We start from the raw sequence: 12,769 nt of genomic DNA on the forward strand, positions 1-12,769 counted from the left end.
CCCCCAAGAAAAGCCCTAGAACTCGCCATTCCTGCAGCGGCCTAGGGGCTTTGGGGGCTTGTGCAGAGCCCCCCATGTGGCGTGGGGGAATGGGAGGCAGTGGGGATCATCACCTACCAGGAGGAATGGTAAGTCTAGGGATTTTTCCATTTTTTTTAATTTATTTTCTTAAAGGGCCAGAGGTGGCCTGGGTGGCATGGCAGTGGGGGGGGCAGTGGGGATTGCCCCCTCTGCCTGGCAGCACCCACTGAGTCGGGGCTTGTTAAAAAAAGTGTGCTGGGAGCTGGGGCGGATGGAGCAGCTATTGCTGGGCTGGGAGAGCGGGCAAGGGATGGGCCTGGCTTGACTGATTTGGAGATTCAGCAATAGCCAAATCTTGGTAGATTATTCATTCCTGTACTACTACTTAATACTGAGAGGAGGATGGAAATGTGAGGAAGAGAGCAATATTTTAGGCTGAGAAACTCTACCTAATTTAGGAACTCTACCTTTACATCCAATCATAAAAGTTTAACATATTTACCATTGACAGCACAGTGGCATGTGAAAAAATACAAACTATTAACTGACCTGGTAACTTGACAAGTAACAAGTCCACTGTCCAAATGCCTAGTGTATACAGGGTGCTAAAAGACATGTGTATGAAATAAAGTTTGGCAAAGATGATGACGAATTTGTGCACTGATGCATATAAGAGTGTTTAAGAAAGTCTGGTGAGCTTTGTAATGAGTTTTCCTTTTCTTTTTGTATAAACAATACAAGAGATGAGACCTAGCCTATTTTCTGCTAAAAGTCTTCCACCTCTTGCTCGTTTATACTTGATCATTTGTATTCAACTTTTAAAGAAATAGTTTTTACACACACACATTTTGTTAAAAGTGTATTGGTGAAAAATAGTGAGAAATTATTTTAAAAGAACATTATTGGAAAATCAAGTACTCAAAAAATTTAGTATATGCTAGAATGAAGGTTATTGAATTGAGGTGAAAATGAAGTGTGAGGTAATCTTTAATTACATGACCACAATCTTTCCCTCCCCCCTCTTCCCCCCCACAAAATCATAACTACCACATTTCCTCCAAATAAGACATGCACCTTGTTTTGAAAATATAGAAGGAAGAAAATATATTTTCCAGAGTCATGGCCAAATGAGGTTTTGTAAAGAAGGGACAGAGTCTGCTTTTCAGCAACACTCACTCTGTCCCTGAAAACTCCCCTGCTCAGCCAAAATCTCCTGCCAATTTGGCAGTGGCTGTGATGGGGTTAAAAGGGTTTTTAGCATAAGCTAAAATACATTCATTTGTAATTTGAGCCCAGCTCAGAATGTTTTACATTAGGAATTACTTGCATTAAAAATGCAGCAGGATCTTTTTTTTTTTATGAACGGAAAACTCTTCTAAGTTTTATTCTGAACATCAATTTGATGTTGTCAGCAAAGTTCTGCAAAACTTAAGATGACAGAGCATCTAAGTCTATGGGGCTTGTTTAGTCTTTAGATAACATTTCTAGTATATGGGCCTGGGAACTGAAAGTTTTTGTTCTTTTGGATTCTGCCATCAACTTGCAACCAATTGCTAGTTCTCCTTGCTCATTGAACAAAAATGTATTCGGAGGTATTTGGAACCATATAGAATCATCTTTTGGGGCTTAGTCCTGAATGCTATTGAAAGAAGATTGGAGAACCGATGGGCTAGTTCTACCCAAATGGAAAATCTAGACACCAAAACATTTATTTGGGATCCAGATTTCAAGTCATAGCGAGCATTGTTGAACCTTCATTTATATACTGGATCGGCACATTTGCACTCACTACTGTTTACTTAGGCACACATACCTGTTTGCCTGTACAATATGGGTAGTTTATGTATAGAAGCACTTTTTGTGAACATTTTTAAAATTTCTTTTTCATTAATCTGTTGCTTTCACCTCTTCTGTGTAGGTGAATATGCATCATTGTCATTATGCAAAAATGGGAGAGACTGAACCCAAGAAAAGGGAAGTGACTTGCCCCAGTACACTCATGGATTGTGAATATGATTGCCAGTCCCACTTCATACTATTATCAGGAAAAAAACCAAACCAAACCTGTGCCTGCTTCCAGAGAATCACCCTTTTGCTCCAAAGTTTGGGGCTAGTTATACATTTGATACAGTGACTGTATAATGTAACCAGATTTACCACCTTCCCCCCTGCCATCATTTTAAAAGAAAATCATAGTCAGGTGGGGTTTTTTTTGTTTTTTTTAAAGGGATAGGCACCCATGTTCAGGAGAAGATACCATTTTGTTGATTCCAAGCACAGGAAAATGACTATTTGCAGTCCTTAGTAAGGTCTCTAAGCCTCAGAGAGAGTTTAAGATACACTCTTGTTTTCAGTTGGCTAGTTTTAGATAACCTCTAACTCAGGGTGCTGGTTCTTGTGAATCCGTTTCTTAGATACCTGACTGTCCTTTCACTCACTCTTTGTGGAGTGTGAGCACCTAATGTTTTCTCAATTCAGCTCCTGGAGGCCAGGTTTGTTAGCACATGTGGTAATAGGAATTGACTCATTATAAACACTTTGATTTGATTCAGCCCAACTTTCTCATTTAAAAAAAAAAAAAAAATTCCCAGTGAGCTGACCATCTTTACTTGTGTAAAACTGTTGGAGATCATTGATAGTCCATACCACTGCTGGTTATTTATTCTTGTATGTGGAGTCACTCCATTTTTATGTCAGCTACAGATAAGAGAGAACACAAGGATGTAGGAGAAGATCAAAAGAAGGGTATAAGCAGAGACCCACTTCTCTCACTGAGCACAAGGTACTGGTCGTGACTGCGGATACAGAAGTCGCTACAAGCCCTGTGGTGGTAAGTTCGTTATAGTGAATGACTATTTTTAGTTGCATTTGAAACAGGTGTGTATTTGTCATCACACGCTAGTAAGCTGTGCATGATCGATAAATATGGCACTTTTTTTAAAATTTTTTTTTCTCTCTTAATTTGCATTTCATTACTTTCAGTTTCTCTGCATTCATCAGTGCTTTATTTTAAAGAGACTGGGAAAGGATGTAAACTAAAGATCAATTTAGGATTTTCCCCTTCTGTTTCTCTGGCAGATACTATGTCATCTGCTAGGAATTATATTGCTATAAGAGAAGAGTAAGACAAATAAAAAGACTAATGATCTTCTTGGCCTGAAAAACCGTAAACCTAGGCAGGTAAGATTGCAGTTGCTTGACCTGTATTTATTTTCACTTGATGTGAGGATTGTGCACAATTGTATTGTAAAAGTGCTGCATGGCTATGTATATGAGGCAGGGTGTTGATCACAAATAGAATCCAAATCACAATTAGATACTAGGATTGAGGGTTTAGAAGGTAAAAACATTAAAAAAAATAATATTGTATCTTTTTTTCTCTTGTAGAGCTTGCTGAAGATGATGCCTAAAATTTCCTTCCAGAAAACATCTGAAGATTGGAATATCAGAAGATGCTGGCAACAGACAGATTATATTTCCTTTAAAAATGTTCCATCATGCTGTGAGCTGTAAACTGTTTTAAAGAAAACAATATCAAGAGTTGCCATGAGTTGTAGAATAAATATATTTAAATCATGCAGATTTCTTTAAATATATTCTTTTTCTTTTTGAAAATATAAAGAAGCTCTTTTATATAGCAGGAACTTGAAATGCACATCAAGACAGAATGATTTTTCTTCAAAAAGCACAATAATATTTAATGACATGGAGGAGTTGACTTGGCGCAGAAATTGGCCTTTGCTTCTAGTAGCAAATGTATTGATAATAAAAATATTTTATATAGAAATATTTTGCATATGTTTATTATGTGTAAGTTACTTAGAGCTAAATTAAAATATGATTTACATTCATGTACATTTCTTTCCCAGGGTACTTGACATACTCTAGACTTAATTATGATCTTATTGTCACTTGTTTTTTATACCAGTGTAATAACTACTCCTGACTTAAAATGGTAGAAGAAGAGAATTAAACAGTAGATCTACTGGGTTTAGATCATCCATCACTGAAATGTTGTCTCTTGAAAAACAGCATACTGTAACAGCAAATAATAGAAAGTGTGAAATGCATTTTGAAGAATTTGCAACACCCCTAAGTTGTGATGCTAATTTATGGACCTATTTTTAAGCAGTTCTAGTTGAAATGAAGTCATGCCAAGAATTTTAGACATTTGTAAGATACCAGTCAATCTGGAGGACTGTGTAAAGGAGTAATTCATTGAGAATTAAGGTCATATGATAAAGTATAGGGGCCCAGAAAATCTGTTGGATTCTATTGGGAAGAGTCCATAGAGTTGTAAATAATTGGAAAGCATTTAACCAAGAAGCCATAGAATAAGTAAAATAGGAGGCAAATTGTTCTGTAATGTATTAGCGGAGTTAGCAGCTGGAAAATTTCTACCAGGTAACTTTTTGTAGCATCTAAGTTTAGGCTGTTACTTTACCTAGTTTGTAATATTCCACCTTACATTATAGAGTTTGTAATGTAGTTAATTGGTCCTCAAAACTCCCACTTTCTTTTCCTTTGTGTTTTGAATTAAGCTAAATTTTACATGTGTGGTTTGGTTATGTATATATTTAATTTAATCTTACATGGAGTCTTGTGCCAAAACATCTTTATGTATTAGTTTAACTAATTTGTGTCATCATACCTTCTTGTAATAAATGTTAGCAGTTTACTGATATTTCAGAATTACTGGGAGCACAACATAGTATTTGTAATGGTTGTAATAGTTGTAATCGTTTCTAGACAAGCAGGTGTTTTTTTGTTGGGTTTGGTTTTTTTTTTGTTGCTCAGTAATGACATCATGAGGTGAATAAAAACTTTTCAAATATACAGTAGTAACCAGTGCTGTTCTTTTTCTTTTTGACCCTTCTACCCAATACTTGTAGTTCAGGTCTTCATCTTATGCGAGTTGATGTATTTATACCTGGTGAGTAAGTGGTACGCATTTCAGAAACCAAAGAAAGCCACATGTTCAGAAAACAAACTGCAGCATTATGGGAAGGTTGTACATCAGCTTGTTTCATGGCAGATTCTGAAAGTCATGGAAAATCACTTGTCCAAGGCCATACAAGCCTAAGTAACAGAAGTGAATTAAATGTAGATTAAAGCAATCTAGACAGTGATCAAAGACTGATTGTATCCACAAGAAAGACTAAGATAATTGAGCAAAATAGCCAATGTGAAGTCCCCAAGGAAAAGTGGCAGAATTAAACAAATTTAGATAAACCTAAGGACTTTAAAATGAACTGTTATATGAAAAACTGGCAATTAAAAAGTGGGTTAATTAGTTTTGGAAAGTGTGTAAAGAGTTTTAGTTAGCATTTACATGTGGGTGCATGATTTGGAGTGAATGTCTATGTAAATGCATGGGAATAGGTGGTTTTAGTCTTGCTATAGTCTCCTAGGATGGGAGTGATTCTGCCAAGAGTGCACACAATGGGTTGACAAGATTAGCATTTAAATGGTCCAAATTAGGTTTAAGAGTTAATGGGGGTAGCTCAGCTTTTCAGAGAAAATGGCTAAACTTCTATTTGGGGACTTCAGGGGTGTCAGATGTAGCTGTGTTGGTCTAAGGAACAGGCAGACAAAGTTCTTCAGGTAAATCCAATACCTTTTATTAGACCGAAAAATTCTTTTTTGCAAGCTTTCAAGTTATGATTATCCTTCATCAGGCAGGGGGAACATCTGCAGATGGTCTGTACTCTTCCTGGATGGAGTAGTAAGGCAGTCAGAGGCCAGTACATCTGCAATAAAGCTAGTCAGTTAAAATGTAAATTGGGTTGGTCAACAGGTGGGGAGGTGCAGGTGGGAAGGGGAATGAATGTAGCTATAGTCAAAGGATGAGAGATGGGAGGGAGAGGAGGAAAGGGAATGAATATAGCTGGTAAAAATTGGGGGGTTTACTTAGGCAGTCAGATGTTAGGAAGGTTATAGTGGTGTCATAAATCCAATGTCTATATTTAGTTCATGATTTTTTGTATCCAGTAGATAGAAGTGAAGTTCATAGGCTCATTTGTGAAAGGAGTTTTGTAAATTCCCTTTGAGGAATTGGAGAGAGAGTTGTTTTCTTGTGAGAAGTGTGCATTCATTCTGGTGCGCAGTTGTTGTTTGGTCTTTCCTACATGCTTTCCATCAGGGGATATGGTGCATTGGATAAGATATATTACATTTCTGTAGGTGCAGCTATAAGATCCAGGAATGCTAATGATTCTGTTGTAGTAATTGTGGTGGTGGTGGTAGAGATGTGCTGGTAGGTTTTACATTTCTTGTCCTGGCATGGTCTGGATCCATTCACTGTGTTTTGAGCCGTAAGAAATTGCTTTTGGTGATGAGGTTGACAAGGTTCTGTGGTTGTTTAAAGGTTAGGATGAGTGGTTCTGGGAAGATATCTTTAAGAAATGGGTCTCCTTCTAGTATGGTTGCAATTGTTTTAGTATTTTCTGTATAGGTTCCAGGGAGGGATGATATGTCATAACCAGTGGTGTGTGATTCATCGGGTTTTTTTTTCTGTACCATAGCAGTTCTTCTTGTGATAGCCGGGTGGGTCTTTCAAAAGTGTGATCTATCTCTCTAGAGGAGTGTCCTTGTTGAGTGACGGCCCTTTTGAGACTTGTGAGGTGACAATCACAGGTGTTCTCAGTGCAAATTTGGTAGTATTGGAGGGGTTGTTTGTATATTATAGCTTTCTTGGTGTGTTTAGGGCGATTGCTTGTTCTGTGTAGATATGGACTTTGGTCTGTGGGGTTCTTATATGTGGTGGTCTGTATTTTACCATTCTGGATAGTGACCATTGTGTCTAAAGAGGAAATGTTGGTATTGGAGTATTCCAGAGAGGAGGGATGGTGCTTGTTGAATTTCTGATAGAAATCAATCGGAGACTGCAAGTTTTCAGTCCAACTGATGAAGATGTAATCAATATCTCTTAAGTATAGCAAGGGTTTGATGGTACAGTCCTTGAGGAATTTATCTTCCAGGTAGCTCATGAAAAGGCTGGCATACTGCACGGCCATTTTGGTGCCCATAGATGTGCCCATGGTCTGGAGGAAGTGTTGGTTATTGAAAGTGAAGCTGTATGCAAGGATGAAGTGTATAAGGTCAGTAATATCTTTTGGGTCTGTACTCTGAGTTGTAATCTTGCTCTTATAGATATGTAAGGCAGGCTTGAATGCCACCCTGATGTGGGATGTGGGTATATAGGCTGGTAACAACTATGGTGGCTAGGAAGGTGTTGCAAGGCAGGTGGTCTGTGTGTTTAAGTTTTTATAGAAAATTGTTTCTTGGACAAAACTCACTCTTTGGGTGACAAGAGGTTTTAGGATTGATTCGATGAAACCTGTTATTTCCATATTTCCTCAGTGAGGGTTCCATGGCACTAAGAAGTACAATGCATATGTAGAGTGAAATTCCATACCAACAGTTGTATTTTGATTCTTCAAACAAAATCTAGCCTTCTTGAGTATCTTAATTGTGCATCCAATGCTTCACTGAAAGTTATTTCCACACCTGAGTTAGTTTTTAGTGGAAGTTAAAAACAATCTGTAAGGCTCTGAAATAGGAGCTACCTTAAGAGGAGCAGCAGACAGACCACAGAATTGCAGAAGAAAGAATATCTGAGTTAGTGCCATCAAGACCATTAAAAAGGGAGAAAGGGTTATTAACACCTGTGGAATAAAGAGTTTAGAAAGAATCAAGTAGATTATAATGAGCCATGAATTCAAGTGACTCCCTCATTGCTACCTGAAGAGAAATGCTGCTGCCACTGTTGGGCAGTTGGTTTTCAATTTTGGGTGGACTAGAATCAATGGGGATATGTGTGACTGAACCACTGCACAGCCCCTGGATCCATCCCTGAGTACATGTAGAGTCTAATAGAGTTAAATGAATATTTTGAGCAAGGTAGGTGTATGCAAATATATACATGAAAGGCAAAAAAGGAGTCAAGTGATATACTGAGGCCAGGGTCCCAAGTCAAAGTGGCAGAGCTGGGAAAAGTACCAAAAAGCCTCATTTAATAAGATGAATACATCCTATGACTGTGTACTACTTTAGAAATCCTGTTATGGCAAAGTTTTATTGGGTAAATAGAATATTGGAGGACTATTAATTTATTAAGTGCTTCAAAAGCAGACAGACCAGCCATTTTAGGTTGTTTTTCTTGTTCCAGCTAGGAAGTCTCCGAAGATGGTGTTTTCTAAAGATAATGGCTCTTATTAAATCAAACTCCACAAATGTAAGTTTCCATGGTAACACAGTAGAGTCTGTGCCAAACTTGGCCCTTGCAAGTCAGACTTATCAGTCCACAGGTAGGTTTGCTGTTTTATAAAAACAGTCTTCATTTTGTAATTTAGAAGGAAGAAATAAAATCAAGAAGGTTGTATGCAGTTTTACTTATGGTAACGTGTTGAATGTGTTTACATGTTTCACAGATGGCATTGTGTGTGTCTGATTTGTGTGTCAGAAGTGCTCTAATTAGGTTTTTAAACATGTGTTGATACTATGCAGCATAGACTCAGTTACAAACATGAATGTCTGAAAAATTACCTGTGGACTGGAGCGTTTAGAAACATGGCTGATGATTCAAGTATAGTGATTTTTTTTTTTTTATATATGTGTATGTGTGTATGTGTATATATATGTATGTAGGAAGAGTACATTGGCTCATTGGAATGCAAACCCTATGCAACTTTTATCCAGAATTAGGGAAAATGATTGCAAAAATTACTCGCACTTCTGAATGTAAATGGCAGAATAGAATATAAACCTTTGGCTTCAGAAAAGATTTAAAAAAACCGGTGAGGCATTTTTAAGTAAACGGTCAAATTTATACCTGGGCCATGAATGGGCATTCATTTCTAGTGGTGTAAATTTTTTCATTGCTAGAAATGTTTGTAGGAGAGGGAGCAATGCAGGTGTTCAGCCTGCAACTACCTCTGTTTCCCCTGTTCCTTGCACCTTCCTCAGACCAGGGTGATCCCTGTCTGGGAATAGCATATGGCTGCTTCCATCCTCCTGTTCCTAGGGGAACTGGAGCAGCAAGACCAAGTCCCAGCCTGTACCGTACTGGGGATCTTGTACTGAGGAGCGGGTGGGGAGCAAGCAGTGGCTATTCAGTCTTCTTGGCTCCCAGGACTGAGCAGTACAGCCAAGCACCTTCCTGCTCCTCACACTGGGAAGCCATGGGGACAGCAGGTAGCAGAATGGAGGGAGAATTTCCCTGTCACTTACCTCCTCCTGGTCCCTGGGAGGAGTCAAGAGGCAGGGAAGTATACACTTGTTCTTTCTCCCAGAAGAAAGAGTCCTGGGATTGACCTCTACTGGGTTGGCTGTTTTTCTCCTGGAACCACCATTTCTGTTCTGGAAGAAACTCTGTGAATGCCTGTACACTCACGGTTTCAACCAGAAGAGCTGTGATTCTCTCAGTAGAAATATAATGCCTGTAATACCCTGGTGTAAGTGAGTGTAATATCATTGAAGCTCAAAGTGTTGTACCTGCTTAGGTTTGAATTTGGTCCCTTATCCTGAAGCAACCCATGTAGATAGAAATATGAAAAGTAATTTAAAAGTTTGTTTTCCTACTCAAGCAAAACAAAAGCATCCTAAATACCTACATGCTATTGTCCCATGCCATCTAGACCTCCAGAGTGGGTCTTTTCAGCTTGTTGTGGATAAGAGTGAGGGGAAGAAATGTAAGCAAATGAGTACATGTCAAGGTACAGTTAGCTGAGATGCATCAGAGAGTATACCCATAGGACCTTGCTGCATGTCCAAATTAAAGGTGGTTAGAAACCAGCTATAGAGTTGTTACACATTTTCAAGCACTAATATTATGGCTGGTTGGCTCTTTTATAGCTGGATAGTCATTTTTTATCATGTGATAATTACTTTGCACTTGTGGCCAGTCTAAATATATTGCATGATTAACCAGTTAGTTAATTGTTTAATATATGAAACATATAGCAGGGGCCATAGAGCCACTCCCCCAAAATATTAGTGTTTAATGCATCACTCTCTTCTTTTTCAGCCTCGTCTCACCGACTCATGAGGGTGGCATGTGTGTTTGTGTGGTATCAAGCTGGAAAAAGATGGTGGCTAAGTACAGATGTTTGGCAGGTTACTTAGGTTCAAAATGGCTGCATGATTTAAACTTAGCTGGTCCTGGTGCCAACTTTACACTTACAGACCCAGTCTTGGTGACCAGCAATCAACGTAAACCTATAACTAAAGAGAAGTTCCATGCACACACACTGGTCTAAAAATTGTAGAACCAAGTTTAAGATAAACCTGAATCCATGTAGTATCAGACTTATTTGATTTAGGTCAAAATGGTGAATGGAACTTCTGTCCACTTCCCTGGACCTGGGGCTGCTCATTTCACTCCTATCGCGCCCCCCCACCCCCACCCCAATAGTCTATATTTTGTGCCCCCCTAGCCCCTTACTCTTCCTAGGTGCAGCCACTTTTATTTATTAGCATTTGCTACTGCTGGAGCCAAGCAAGTAAGTCCCAGTGCGGGGAGGGGTGGGAAGGATGCAGGTGTAGGTTTGCTGGGGTGGGGGGAGACTGCACCTGACCAGTGGGTCATACCTCCCCCCACCCCACTCATGAGTTGCGCCTCCTATACATCACAGGTCATGCCTGCCTCCTTCCACTGCACCCACAGGACATGCCTCTGTCCCCTTCCTCAGCCCACCTGCGAGTCAAGCCTGCACCCCACCCCACCTCACCCCACCCACAGGTCATATCTGTACCCCCTACCCCACCTGTGGGTCATGCTTACCCCCATTCCCTGGCAAACACCTGATTCCCTCCAGACTACTGGACCCCCAACCTCCTGACCCATTCTGACTTACCGGATATTGGGCAGCCATTTTGAATTGATTTAACCTTCCCCTCACATCACCGAAAGTCTGTACTTGGCCTATTTCCTTCAGCATTCCAGAAAAGGACTAGCAACATGAATGCTAAAAGTTGAGGCTTTTAATTTTTACTTTTCATTGTGCTTGTTTCCCAAATACATAACTATGCTTGATCTGGTCCTGGCCAAAGGAGAGGACCTGGTGAGTGATGTGAGGATCAAGGGGAAGTATGATGATAGCGACCATGAATTGGTCACCTTCTTAGTCCACCGAAGAGTAGGCAAACCCCTCAGTAAAACAGAAGTCCTTCAGTTTGGGAAGGCTGACTTATGCAAACTCTGAGAATTGGTCAGTCAGGCAATTAGAGGCCATACCCCCCCCTAGAAAATGGAGTACATGAGGAATGGTCATCTCTCAAAAACATAATCCTAGAAGCACAGGGCAAAGCCAATCCATCTTGCAGGAAATCCGGTCAACAGGCAAGGAAGCCCGCTTGACTGAACAAGGAACTGTTGGACCTCATTAAACTCAAAAGAGAAGCCTACACCAGTTTGAAAGGAGGAAGCATCAGCACTCGCCCACACCTGGAGGGAGTGGTGCAGAAAAGCCAAGGCACAAACTGAACTCTGGCTAGCTACGGGACCAAAAAGTCCTCCTTCAGATACATGGGAAGTTGAAAAAAGAACAAAGATAGCATTGGACCCCTGCAAGATCCAACAGGGCAACTGACATCTGATGCCCAAGAAAGGACCAATCTCCTAAATGACTCTTTTGCATCATTTTTTCACTCTCTTAGGAGAATCATGCTGTCAGAAAAGACATAAACCATTCTGGGAGCAGGTGATGGGCCCAAAATTGATGTGGATCAGGAGAGGGAATGCCTTGAAGAACTGGGACATTCACAAGTCCATGGGCCCAGATGGAATGCACCCAAGAGTCTTGAAGGAGCTGGCAGACATCAATGCATCCTCCTTGGCAAAGACATTTGAAAAATTGTGACATTCAGGCGAGGTCCTGGAAGACTGGAAAAGAGCCAACATGATCCCTATCTGTAAGAAAGGGACATGGGATGACCTGGGGGATTATAGACCAATCAGTCTGACATCCATCCCTGGAAAACTCCTGGAACAAATTGTGAAGGGATCCATCAACACCAGTGTAACGGAAGCCAAGCATCTGAATGGCAGCCAGTATGGCTTTGTGACTGGCAGGTTTTGGCTGACCAACCTCATCTCCTTCTATGACCAGGTAACATTTGCGCTGGACAGTGGAAATGATGTGGATGTCATATATCTGGATTTCAAAAAAGGCTTTGACCAAGTTCCGCTTGAAACTGGGACATTCACAAGTCCATGGGCCCAGATGGAATGCACCCGAGAGTCTTGAAGGAGCTGGCAGACATCAACGTATCCTCCTTAGCAACTGACTGCGGTGTCGGACCCAGAGACTACTAATAGATCGTACGACCCAGAGACTACTAATAGATCGATCTGTGTCGACCTGGTGGAAGGTAGCCAGTGGGGTCCCCCAGGGTTCAGTGCTTTTCAACATCTTCATCAATGATCTGGCTGTGGGATGAAAAGCATGCTGGCAAAGTTCACCGATGACACTAAGCTGTGGGGAAGTGTGGCCACGCATCAGGGTAGGCTGATGATCTAGGCAGACCTAGATAGGTTAGTTAGGTGGGCAGACCAGAACCAGATCCTGTTCAACACTGAGAAGTGTAAAGTGCTCCATCTGGGGAGGAAAAATCTGCAACAAACTTACAGGCTTGGTGGTGCTATGCTAGCTAGCACCATGTCCGAAAGGGGCCTGGGGGTCATAATTGACCATAAAATGAATATACGCCATCAGTGTGATGCTACAGTTATTATCAGAGCAAACAA

The 12,769-nt window shown here is 40.4% G+C and overlaps 1 protein-coding gene and 1 long non-coding RNA gene across 4 annotated transcripts in view; both read left to right on the forward strand.

Annotated features, from left to right (window-relative positions):
* LOC102386279 overlaps positions 1-3,744 on the forward strand; it is a 23,107-nt gene extending 19,363 nt beyond the window's left edge. For all 3 annotated transcript variants that reach the window (XR_324587.1, XR_324588.1, XR_324586.1), the window contains 3 exons: positions 2,719-2,851; positions 3,100-3,201; positions 3,409-3,744. This is a non-coding gene — a long non-coding RNA (uncharacterized LOC102386279). The remainder of the gene's footprint in view (positions 1-2,718; positions 2,852-3,099; positions 3,202-3,408) is intronic.
* Positions 1-12,769, forward strand: part of LOC102387461 (ERC protein 2) — a 500,449-nt gene that overhangs the window by 201,970 nt on the left and 285,710 nt on the right. The gene's annotated exons all lie outside the window — the stretch shown is intronic.

Source organism: Alligator sinensis, unplaced genomic scaffold (genome assembly GCF_000455745.1).
Source record: "Alligator sinensis unplaced genomic scaffold, ASM45574v1 scaffold1308_1, whole genome shotgun sequence".
NCBI classification, from domain to species: Eukaryota; Metazoa; Chordata; order Crocodylia; family Alligatoridae; genus Alligator; species Alligator sinensis.